This window comes from Leucopleurus acutus (genome assembly GCF_964270905.1).
Source record: "Leucopleurus acutus genome assembly, chromosome: 21".
NCBI lineage: Eukaryota > Metazoa > Chordata > Mammalia > Artiodactyla > Delphinidae > Leucopleurus > Leucopleurus acutus.
In genome coordinates this window covers 26,940,696-26,954,511 of record NC_139163.1, presented here as the reverse complement: position 1 = coordinate 26,954,511, position 13,816 = coordinate 26,940,696, and positions in this window count along the sequence as shown.

The following is a 13,816-nucleotide window of genomic DNA, read 5'->3' as shown; positions in this document are numbered from 1 at the left end:
ATGATTCATTCTGAGGCAAATAATTCTCCAACACTGAACCTGGAAACCAAACATGTTACGTGCTCCTTAAATACAATGGTGAGACAAGCATAGGAAAGACATTCCCATTTCCAAAAAGAGAAATACCAAAGAAGAAAGGAAAGGCAGGTCCCAGATAAGTCCAGAACCTAAGTGGGAGAATAATACCTTAAACCTTAAGGCTCAAGATTAATCCTCTTTGGCTCAATGCTCTGCCTTCCAGGCCTACAAAGGCGGCAACATCACCCCTATACAGAGTGGCACTGTGGTGGGTAGAGAGTGGTCCATGATGGGAGGTGGCACTGGGCAGCCTATATTCAGGTCCACAATTGCCAGCTGTCCCTCCTTTGAAATGGCTCTAGGCCTTGCACTCTGGACCTGTGATGGGCCTATTGATCTCTGAATTGCCTTCTGGGGATTCTTCTGTTGTCTTGGAGAATAGCTGCTGGCTTCCTGCAGCTAATATCCAACTTCCTCGCTCGCACAAAATAGTAGAACATGAACACAATTCAGCAAAATTATTTACTACTTTATCATAAGGATCATCTTTCCTCCAGTGTCCAATAGCGTGTTCATCATTTTTGACTGGTACCTCATCAGAAAGACCTTTATCATCCATGTTTTCACTGACATTCTGTTTAGGATTACTTAAGTATTCTCTAAGAAGATGGAGGCTTTCTCTGTAGCTCTCCTCTTTTCTTTCTGAGCTCATTCGGGTTGCTGTAACAAAAATACCAGTAGACTGGGTGGCCTAAAAAACAAACATTTATTCTCACAGTTTTATTTTTTAATTTTAAAATTAATTTATTATTTATTTTTGGTGGTGTTGGGTCTTTGTTGTTGTGTGCAGCCTTTCTCTAGGTGCAGCAAGCGGGGCCTACTCTTTGTTGCGGTGCGTGGGCTTCTCATTGCGGTGGCTTCTCTTGTTGCAGAGCATGGGCTCTAGGCGCACAGGCTTCAGTAGTTGTGGCACATGGGCTCAGTAGTTGTGGCTCACAGGCTCTAGGGCACAGGCTCAGTAGTTGTGGCTCGCGGGCTCTAGGGCACAGGCTCAGTAGTTGTGGCTCGTAGGCTTAGTTGCTCCATGGCGTGTGGGATCTTCCTGGACCAGGGCTCAAACCCTTGTCCCCTGCATTGGCAGGCAAATTCCTAACCACTGTGCCACCAGGGAAGCCCCTATTCTCATAGTTTTAGAGGCTGTAAGGTCCAAGATCAAGGTGCCAGCAGATTAGATATCTAGTGAGAGTCCACTTCCTGGTTCATGGATGGTCATCTCCTTGCTGTGTCTCCCCATGGTGGAAGGACAAGGAAGCTCTCTGGGGTCTCTTTTATAAGGAAATTAATTCCATTCCTGAGAGCTCCACTTTTATGATCTTATTATTTCTCAAAGTCCCCATCTTCTGATACCATCATGGGAAGCTTGAATTTCAATATAGGAAATTGGGGCAGGGGGTGGGGGGGCACAGACATTCAGCCTGTTGCACTAGTCCTTTCCTCTTAGAATGCTTTTTTAAAAAATGGACAATATCAAGTGCTGGTGAAGAAAGAGAGAAACTGGGACTCATACACTGTTGTTAGGTAAGCAAAATGGAAAAGGGATTGCAGAAAACTTCTAAAGTTAATCAAATACTTACTATACTACTCATCAACCCCATTCCTAATCCCAAGAAAAAATGAGAATTTATGTTCACACACAATCTTCTACATGAAAGATTATAGCAGCTTTATTTATAATTACCTCAAGCTAGAAATAACTCAAATATTTATCATTTTGTGTATGTAAACAATCTGTGGTACACTCATACAATAGAATATCACACTATATTAGTACTCAGCAATCCCATTTGCATTATTTTAAGTGACAAAAGTCAGATTCAAAAGGTTACCTACTGCTTGTTTCTAGTTATATTACAACCTGACAGAAGGAAAGATCAGTGATTTTCTGGGACTAAGAGTGCGTGAGGGAACTGACTGAAAATGGGCTGAAGGGAACATTTGGGATGGTGAAAATTATTTATGTTTTAAATATGATAGTCATTACTCAACTATGCATTTGCTCAAATTCACAGAATTGTGTACCTAAAACTGGGAAAAATTTTATGTTAATGAATTATACATCAATGAACCTGACTTTTATTTTTTTTTTAATTTTTTTTAACATCTTTATTGGGGTATAATTGCTTTACAATGGTGTGTTAGTTTCTGCTTTATAACAAAGTGAATCAGTTATACATATACATATGTTCCCATATGTCTTCCCTCTTGTGTCTCCCTCCCTCCCACCCTCCCTATCCCACCCCTGAACCTGACTTTTAAAAAGAAGAGAATGGAAACAACAATTGCATTGGCAGAATCTGTCGGATGTAACTATATTGGAACTCTACTGAAGGCTTACAACTTGCAGGGTAAGGCTTAGACAGTAAACTGCAGTTAATTTTGGTCAATTTTAGTGTTTAGCTCATTACTTGCTGCCCTGTGACAGGCAGCTGTGCACTTGTTCCTGGAGAAGCTTGCACAAAGCTTGAGAGAGCCAGGGTGGGCAATAAGGACCCTGTCCTCCAGTATTGGGGATCCATGTTCTGACTGCTTCTTCTGATCACAGAGGTGCAGACAATGAGGTGAGCAGATATTTTTGTTCTCCCAACCTTGTTGGCAAGCCCCTCCTTTTCCAGCTAAAGTGACTTCCAGTGGAATTAAAGGGCTAGTGTGTGTTTTTTGTCTCTTCATCATTTACTCTTTTTCTCCTTTTGGGAACCAGATATTAAAGGCTAGTACATTCAAAAGCAACCATATATATAGGAAATTAGGAAGTCACCATACATGCTCAGGGGAAGGCATAGACTCAGAAGAGACCTGAGAAGGCCTTAAGTTTACACCTCAGGCTGATCCTCAGCATGTAGACAGCCTAAAATTAAAACAAAACAAAACAAAACCAAAAAACAGCAAACCCCAGAAAATGGGGAGAATATTATTTCCAGAGTTATCATATCATTATATATGAATGTCAAATTTTCAACAAAAAAAATCACAAGCCATACCAAAAACAAAAACAAAATCAGGAAAGTATGGCCCATTCAAAAGAAAAAAATAAGCCAACAGAAACTGTCCCAGAGTAAGACCAGATGGCAATTTTCTTAAAGATGCTCAAAGAACTGAAGAAAGTTGTGTAGAAAGTCATGAAAACAATATATGAACAAATGCAAATATCAATGATGAATTAGAAAACCTAGAAAGAAACCAAAAAGAAATTCTGAGGTTGAAAATTATAACTGAAATAAAAAATTTACTAAAAGGATATAAAGACAGATTTGAGCAGGCAGAAGAAAGAATCAGTGAACTTGAAAATAGTACAATTTAAATTATTGAGTCTGAGGAACAGAAAAAAAAGAAGAAAAAAAAGTGAACACAGCCCAAGGACCTGTGGGACACCATCGAGGAAACTAACGTATGCATTGTGGGAGTCCCCGAAGGAGAAGGGAGAAAAGGAGTAAAGAGATTATTTGAAGAATAGTCATAAACTTCCCAAGTTTGATGAAATACCTAAATATACATCCACAAATTGATGCATGAATATACATTGAAGAAGCTCAATGAATTCCAAGTAGGATGATCTTAAAGAGACCATTACCAAGACACATTATAATCAAACTTTCAAGTGGAAAAGAAAGACTTTATATATTATTAAAAGGTTTAGTACAGCAAGATGATATAACAATTATAAATATTTATGCACCTAATAGCAGACCACCAAAATATATGAAGCTGGCACATGGATGAACAAGGACAATATTCTAAGTGAAATAAGCCAGTCACAATTAGAGTAGCAATGTAGAATGGGAGCTGCCGCGGGCCAGGGGGAGTGGTAAACAGGGGAGTTATTACTTACTGGGTATAGAGTTTCAATTTTGAAAGATGAAAAGAGATCTGGAGATGGATGGTGATGATGGCTGCACAACAATATGTATGTACTTAATGCCACTGACGTGTACAAATAAAGATAATTAAGTTGATACATTTTATGTTGTATATACCACAAAAGAATTAAAAATAAAAAGACTGAGAGGAGAAAAACTGGCAACAACAAATATAGACACCTTTTAAAAGGAATGTTGCTATAACAAAGAGCAGAAACAAGGGCCTGACAGCTGGGATGGAAAGAGGATAAAGAGTTACATTTTTATATGGGAGAAATTATGTTTGAATACTGATTGGAATGATCCAGTAGAGAGGATGGTATAGGACAAAGAGGGAGGAATTCTGGGAATGAACACTTGAGTAGGTGAGAGAGTTTATTGCAAAGTGGAAAGGCTGGCCTTAGGTAGCAATAAAAATATTTACTATTTAGAGCCATATAATAGTAGTAATATCTAGAGCAATATAATAATAACTGACAGATTTAGCACTTACTGGGTGTCAGGTGTTATTCAAAGCATTTCATACATAAATACATGTTTCCCTGATAACATAATATGAGGATATGAGATAGTTGCAATTCCTATGCCCCTTTTACAAACAAGGAAATTAAGGCACAGAGAGGTTATGCAGCTTGCTCAGTTATGCAGTTAGACAGAATGATTCCAGACTCTGTTCACTAACAAGATAGATGCACTTATAATTTTGATCAGGAAATTGAGGCTCAGATCGGTCCATGAACTTGCCCAGGGTCACAGAGCTATCAAATGTGGAGCTGGATATATCAGACCAAAGACAAAGTCCCTTCCAGGACCCCATGTTGCTTTACCTCTGCAAATAATCCTAGCACATGTCAAACCCTAACTTACCACACTTCTCTAGACTGTAGTTTTATTGGTGTAAAACTGACACCAGAGAGCCTGAATATGCACCCTATCTCTGCCGCTTCCCTGCTGTGTGTGCTTAAACTGAGTTCCTTGATCTCTACGTGTTTCCTGTTTTTTATCTGAAAAGTGAAAATAATAATAATACTTAACTCCAATGGTTGTCGTGAGGATTAAATAATTTATAATAATGTTCTTCATACAATAAATTTATGCGTTAGCATTTAAAATTTTTATGCCATGCATTTTCAATAATCATAATTATCTCATTCATGCAATGCATTGTTAACAAAAGCTTACTGAATTCTTCATAGTTATAGTGCCGTGTGCTAGGACACGTGGGATATAAACATGGATTAAACTGTACTATATATAAACATAGAAATATAAATGTATACACACATATGTAAAGAGAGCCATATAATTTTTAATTTGGAAAACACAATTTGAATTACCAACTCCAAGCTCTTCGCTTCCCCCCATCTTAATGAACTCTCAATGCCTGACTGCACAAATGACTCAAAAGTGTCATAGTCAGGGTTGTACTTCCCACATTGCCTAGTACAAGCCCAGTCCACAGTAGGTATTTAATAAATGTTTGTTTAGTGAAGAGATCTGAAAGTAGCAGTCCTGAAAGGTAGAATGATCTGAGTGCCACAGGAAGAGCTGCCTGGGATGTGCTTCACCCCCCAGCTGAGCAGTACAGCATCCCTAAATCAATGCTGAGCGCTAAGCCTATCTGGACATTGGGGATGCTGATGCCAATAAGGAAATGTCAGGCAGAGAGGGAGGCACTCATCATTTCCAGAAAACTGCATGGATGCAGAGTGTGAAAGATGCATCACGAGCCACTAAAGCACCTTTTGTTACTGACTATTCACAGGCTTGTCATCTGGCTTCTGACAAGAGAATATAGTTTTCCAAAGTGGAATCATTTTCCTAGGTAAATGTATTTGTGATCTATTCCACTTTGATGGAACTGACGTAGTACTTGCTGTTGGATGCCTTCCACGTGAAGATTTATCATTTAATTATAACTAAGAACACTGACTAAATCCCAGCTGCTTGGGGAAATTACTTACCCAAAATGCAGGATTCTCAGTAAAAGGCCAGGAGCTTATTTCTGATCCATAGACTCAAGACTTTGATTCTCTTAAAGTGACAAACGTTTCAGGCTCCAAGAAGGAGAGAAGCCCTAATTATGAGGTACATAACATATTCCAAATTAGAGAAGCACAAACAGGACCCACTTTGAAAGGCATTTTAGTGGTTGGAAGAGATCAGGTGTATTAATTCCTCCCTCCACGTGGCTAGCACAAACCTCTGTCAGCTGTGGCCTATAGCATCCTGGAAAATGTATCTCTCAGTGCCATGTGGGTAACCACACTGCTTAATTATTCTGTTCTGGTGAAAGGAAACACAGAATGTTGCTTCTGGGCTTTTCATCTTTTGCTCTCATAACTTCAAAACAGCATTAAAGGGATGGAGCTTTCAGGCAGCCTATTTCATTAAGGAAATTAATTCAACAGAGAGGTTTGGGGCTTTCACCATTCGTTGCTACGATGGATTCCTCAGATCTGGATGCAAGCACTGGAGGCAGTTTCCCACAAGGAAGCATTCGGTACTGTTTTACCACGTGGAATTTTGAGCGGTGGTTCTCAAATCTGGTTATACGTTAGAATTCTTGGGGATCTTTTAAAAAATACCAAAGCGGGACTTCCCTGGTGGCAGAGTGGTTAAGAATCCGCCTGCCAATGCAGGGTACATGCGTTCGAGCCCTGGTCTGGGAAGACCCCACATGCCGTGGAGCAACTGAGCCCGTGTGCCACAACTACTGAGCCTGCGCTCTAGAGGCCATGAGCCACAACTACTGAAGCCTGCGTGCCACAGCTACTGAACCCCATGCACCTAGAGCCCGTGCTCCACAACAAGAGCAGCCACCACAATGAGAAGCCCGTGCACCGCAACGAAGGGTAGCCCCCACTCGCCGCAACAAGAGAAAAGCCCACCCGCAGCAATGAAGACCAAACGCAGCCAAAACTAAATTAATTAATTAAATAAAAATAAATTTTAAAAAATAAATAAAATAAAATAAAAAATACCAAAGCTTTGCTCCCCACTGCATAGATTCTGATTTAATCAGTTTGAGGTATAGTCTGGGCACTGGTGTGTCTTAAAGGCTCCCCAGATGATTCGTATGAATAGACATTGTTGAGAATCACTGCACACTGTAAGATTTTCCAAGTCAATGTTGAGCCATGAGGAAGAAGAATATTGAATGGGGAACATCTCTGATGGAAGCTGAACTTTCTCCTTGGCTCCAGCTTCAAATGGACATGTGACCTCACCTTCTGCAGGTGATCCTAAATTTTGGACTCTAGTAACATCTTTCCCCCACACAACATTGTTCTTTTGGCCAGAAGGAATTGGTGGCCTACAGGTGCTAATCCTGGGCTCCTTCATCTGCCCCTGTTGGTGTCTCATCTCAGCTCTGGTTAAATTACCTTTATTTTAAATACTTAGAGAGATTCCTTTTCACTGGATGGCCTCTGACGGCTATATCTCCCATCTTTAGAACATTCTGCCCCAAACACTACATTCCTCTCAAGTTGCAATCACATTTCCTTATTCCCATTACAATTCATCAATATTTGTTTTTATTTCCTCTTCTCATATTTTGCCTTAATCTTTCCTGATCAATCTTTTATCTTCAATCCAACCAAGCTGTTCTTCTCATAGAATCAATTATGAAATGTAATAGACACTCTGTCACATGTTACTTGACTTCTCAGCAGCACTGGACAAAAGTTGATTACTCTCTCTTTTTGAAAGGCTTTTATCACTTGGTTTATGGGGTTCCTCTTTTTCTATTGGTCACTCCACCTTAGTCCCTTTTTCTGGATCCTCTTGAACTTCTAAACTCTAAGTAGAGTCAAAGCGCCAAAGGGATCAGTCCTTGATTCTACCAGTGATGCCACCTGAGACAGAGGGCCTGGGAGAAGCATCTTGGTTTTCATTCCTCTTGTCCTCCAATCTTCCACCCATTTTCTCTCATTGGCCAAACCCAGCAGGAAACACAGCCCATCAGGGCCAGACCCTGCAAATCCAGGGAGGTCGAAGCAGTAGATAGCATACGGGAAATGTTACTGTACATTTCTTTACTTCCAGGAATGACCAGTAAAAAAGGACAAATTGATGATGCAGAAGAAAGAGGACAAGGAGCAAATATGGTTTATTAGCAACTATAGGTGTCTACACCACTCCAGATCTACTCTTTTCCACCTTGGTAAAGGTACCAACATACATCTCATTGCCTGGTCCCCAAATACTTGAGTCTCTTTACCTCACACCCACATCCATCTGATCCATCAGCAAGTCCTATTAGCTTTACGTGATAATGTAGCTTAAATCCAATCACATCTCACTATCTCTTTGTTAGGCTTAACCTCGTCATCCATTGCCAGATTACTCCAATGGCTTCTTATAAGGTCTCTGCTTTCATTGTATTGCTTGCAATCCCTTGCCTACATAGAAGCCAGGGTCCTTACAAATAAAATCTAAACAGATCTTGTTATTCCCTTGTTTTAAATGTTTAGCCTCAGGCCCACAGCCCAAACTCATGCCTCTGTCATTAAGCAACGCAGAGGCCCTGCAAAGAACACAAGCAAACAAACTCATTCTCCAGAGCCCTATGAGGTTGATCTGACTGCCTCTTGCTTTCCTGTCCCCTTGATCACCACACTATAGTCACACTGGCCTTGTCTTCTTGGACATGTCCACCTTATTTAAATCTCAGAGAATCTGCAATTGTTGTTCCTTTAACCCAGTCTTCCTTCACCCACACCTGTCACGTCTTGTCCCCATAATTTATTCAGATTTCTTTTCAGAAGTTATCTCCTCATAGAGGCCTTCCATGCCCATGTGTGTAAAAGACAGCCCTGAAGTTAGTCTCCTTTTCATTTGGTTTACTTTCCTTGTTATCATATTTATCTACCTTGACATCACATTGTATATTTAGGGCATATCGTTTCTTTTTCCCTCTAAAATGTGAGCAAATTTTTCTTATCTTGATCTCTGTTATTGATCCCAGTAACATGAGCAATAGCTAGCACACAGTACAGGCTTAATACATTTTTGAATAAATAAAAGAAACAATCAATGAATGTATGGTGGGAATTTGCTCTTGCCAGAGCTGAAATTGCCCCTCGTGTAAATGCCTAAGACTCTGCCAATTAAGTTATTTCCAATCACTCTATAAATCTCGCCATGTCAGAGTGTTGCTGAGTTCCATGCAGAAGGCAGAAGAGTGACTTTCTGCCAACCCCCATCTCACACATGGCCTCCTAAACTGTATTTATTTTGATCAGTGTTCTCAAAAGTTTCCGAAAACGACTCCTCCAGACACTAGCCCTAACCCCACACTCAGACTCTCAGCCTTACGTGGAAATTGTTCCATCTACTTTCTGTCCTTTTGCAAATCATAGAGATTAAACTCAGCCCAAGGGGCCAGGCAAAAAAGTTACCATACCATCACCAGGTCTCTTGTCTCTAATTGTACCTCCTGAGCTCCCAAATCAGACACTCTTAGATTTCATCGTCAGTGGAGGAAAGCATTCTTGGCACAGAGAAGAGGGTGTGCTAAGAATGCAGCATCTAATCTCCAGCAGAGCCCCCCAATTTATTCTGTACCAGTTAAATACATCTCAAGAAATACAGGTTATACAAAGGCAAGGCACACTGGCCTATTTATGACAAAATGATATGATGTCTGAGATTTGCTTTAAAATAACACAGTGGAACTACAAGAGGCTGAGATGAAACACGATTGGCAGATAATTGTTATTTTGCATCTCAGTGATGGGTACCTGAATGTACCCATATGCACTCTTTTCTTTACATTTATGTTTGAATCCTTCCACAATTAAAAGCCAAAAGAAAGAAAGAAACAGGCAAAAGAAAGGAAGTATAGGTTTAGCACCAGCAGAATACCAAACACCTTGCAGCTTTGTAATTCAGAGTTGTCTGGCATTATATTTCTGATGAAATCCCCCAGCAAACACAGACTCCAAAGACTACATCTTCTCTCCTTTTTGACAAGTGATTCTCCCTTGAGAGACACAAGTTCTCAATTCTAAATGAAATGGCACAAAAATGTACCCAAATCCATCTTTCTTGTTGTCCTCTTTGAGACAGAGTTTGTAAATGTATCTAGACTCTTTCTGAGGAGCTGTTAGTGGTGATGAAACGGGGACTCTGAGTGAGAATGGCAGGCCAGGCACGCACAAGATCGACTTGTCAAAGTCCTCACACAGAGGGTGCCTTTTCTGCAACCAAATGATTCAATTAGAGGGTCATTGGCAGCAGCTGCTGCATGCAGTGATGCTCGTGGGATCTTCCATAAGCAGAATGAATAGGTCTACTCTCATCATTTGTGGTCCTAGATTTCACTGGCTGGAATTTATACGAAACTTGGAGGAAAATGGTTTCTTATTTAGATGCAACTCATCAGCCTTCCTGGTCCCTTCTCTTTGATATTCTTTTCTAAACAGCATGCACTCACCCAACTGGCCACCTGCCCAGGCATGGCCTTATTAAGCTTTCCCTTTGGGCTGTCCAGAATGATTCTTTTCTACTTTCACCCAGGGTCTAACCTAGTGTTCCTAATCAATTTATGGGTGAAAAATTCAGGCAGCCAAGCTAAGCCATTCTGGGGCTGTCTCTTATGAGAGAGCTTGTGCTCTTGTTAGAATTTCTTCTGGTCTTAACAATTAAAAAAAAAATCCTTTCTTAAGTGCCCTTTCTTCCTGCTGATGTTTCTGACCCAAAACAGGGAAGAGCATTGCAATCAACACTGGAAACTCTTTGTTCTTTGGGCTCCAGAGTGGACACTCCTGCAGTCACTGTGTTAATCAGCAGCAAACTTCTGTGTCATGGTGATTTTTCAGTAGGTCTGCCTACTCATGGGCGGAAGGATGTTCATAAACCACAGGGAAAACTTCTGGCAGAGGAACCAAGGGCTCAGACTTCAGCAAGCTAATTACTCCACTCTGAAACAGGCCACGTTGGCCTGAGGTGAAGTCGTGAGGTAGCTGGCATCTGTCTGCCTCGGGGCATCACTTAGACTTTTCCTTCCTTCTTGCTCCTTACTCTTGCTTTTTATTATCTATTTCCCTGCTAGGTGCCTAGAATTTCCACGCCGCTCCCATTTTTTCCACACTTAAAAATTAATTTATTCTACAGTACCACAGATTTTAATACTAGTATCTTACTTCTCACAGGAGAATTTGAAAGAGAAGGGCCCAGAAGGAATGGATGGTGGAATTTTAGTACTGAGGATGCTCTGGAAAGGGTAAACTTTTCCTTTTAGAGAATTTCACCAGACTCTTCACAGCTAGACAATGTAATGAAGGGGTTATCTCGGAGACCTAACTTCTCATCTTTACTCTGGTGATAACTGGCTTAGTGACTGAGAACTGACTTACCCATCTAGACCTCTTTCTTCACTTGCATAAAATCAAAGTCTGGAGTCATAATGTCCCAGAGCCCAGCATTACACCTGCACACAGTAGGTGTGCTTTCTAAGTGTGTGCTAAATGAATGAAGGGAAACTACTTCCAGCCTTATCATTCTATGACACCAACTCACATCTTAAAGTGACGATCTACTGATGTGTCTTGTCTGCCTTGGCTTGGATCAGCCACTTGACCAATGTGCTTACAAATGCCATTTGCTTGGTTGGAAACTTACAGAAGATGGGGCCACATTCTTGGGTAGTTCAAATTCTTATAGAGAAATTTCAAAGGGAGCTTGCAACTGAAAGACAGTTGGTTCAAGATTTGTGCCAGGGATAGGACAGGTTTATAGTAAACAGTATAGGTGAGTTATAGAATATAAAGTATCCATATAAAGTATAAAATAATAAGGAATACACAATATAAAGTAATAAAGAAGGGTCATATCTACAGCTTAGCATACATAGAATATGTGCTTTAAAGCTTCAGACCCTTCACCGAGGTGGTCAGTGGGTGTTTCTACAAGGCATTTCTTACGAGAGTTTGCATTTTCTGGAATATTGCAGGAAATATATCAATGATGCTAACTTTCTGTGGATTTTTAGGCCATTGAGAATCACACCTGCTAGAGCACTTTCTTTTCTTTCACACTGTATTCATATTCATTCATTCATTTACTCAATAAGTTTTCATTTGAAGACATATTAAGTGCCAACTACACTATGAGTTACGGTAGCTATAAAGATGAAGAAAATACAGCCCTTATTACTGTGAGTCTCACAGTATGGTCACAAAGATGGATAAGTAAACATAATTACATCAATACAGTATTGCAACAGTTACATTTAAATAATGTGATTCAATACTTTGAAATGATACAGAAGAACAGGGAAAAAGTACCTAAGTCTTACTAGCTGGGGTGTTAGGAGTGACCGGCTGAAGTGCTTTGAGCACTTCTAAATATGGAGAAGTAGGGAAGAGCATGGAAATCCATATCCCGCCCCTTTTCCCCCAAATAAACTGAATTATTTCTCCTATTTGGGATGCAAGAACATCAGGGGATAAGACTGAAGCTGTTGGCAGAATTCACTTTGTGAAGGAATTGAAGAGTTGAGATTTTATATTTTAGTCATTAGGGAGTTTGGAGTCCCTTTGGAAAAAAAGATCAGTTAGCCTTTGCCAATCCTATAAATGTCACAATTGTAATTGGTTATACACTCCAGAAACTGGTACTAGTGATAGACATACTCTTGGGCCTGAAAACACATCTCGGGGCACATCACTTATGATTTTTTTTTTTAATTAATGAAAAAAATTTAACTGCCACATACATTAAGCCTAGAATTATCCTCAAAGTTGATTACCATATAAAGGAAGTTTACAAAGACATATCTGCTTACCTTGAGATCATTCAAGAAGCTAAGATAAGGATACAAAGAGAATAAGGAGGAAAGTCATAACATATAAATAAGGGCTACATTGTATGACACCTACTCTCACACTAAGCCCTTAGTGGGAGAGATCACTGGAATTTAGAATAGTAGTCCCAGGATCGGTGGAAAAGGTAGGCCTCCAGCTTAACTTCGAAGAATGAATGAATTCAAATAAGCAAGGGAGGAGGCTATAGCATTCACCTCGGGAGATTACATGAATTAAGACTTAAAAGTGGAATTTACTATAACATTTGTTGATAAGATTAATCATTTGCTTGTTTTGCATTAATTAACCAAAGTCCATACATTATTCAAATTTCTTTAGTCTTATCTGAATGTCCTCTTTCGTTCCAGGATTCCAACCAGTATACCACATTCTATTTGGTCATCATGTCTTCCTGTCTTGTGAGAGTTTCTCAGACTTCCTTGTTTTTGACAATCTTGATAGCTTGAAGAAGGACTGATCAGGTATTTTGTAGAATGTACCTCAGCTGAGATTTGTCTGGAATTTGTCTCATTAGACTTGGGTATAGGTTCTTGAGAGGAAGACCACAGAACTAAAGTGCCATTTTCATCACATCACATCAAGGGTACACAAGCAACATGACATCACTGTTGATGTGAACCTTGATCACCTGGCTGAGGTAGTGTTCGTCAGCTTTCTTCACTGTAAAGTTAATGTCCTACTCCCACCCCCACTTTCCATATGGTGTTCTTTAAAACGATGTCACCATATGCAACCTAAATTTAAGGAGAATTATACTCCACTTCCTTGAGGGCAGAGTATCTACATAAATTATTTGGAATTCTTTTGCCTCATTTACTTATTTGTTCAATTTATCATTTAGCTAAATCTGTATGCACCTATGGGTCTTTATTTTATACTTTTGGTTATAATCCAATGCTTCTCAATTATTTTGTTACTCAAATTGTTCCAGGTTTGGCCATTGGGAGCTCTATCAGTCGGCCACTACTTCCCTTTCCCATATCCCTTCATTGTGTTTTTGGTTTTTAGTTAGTTTGTTTTTAACAGTTCCTTATTTTTGGTCACTTCATG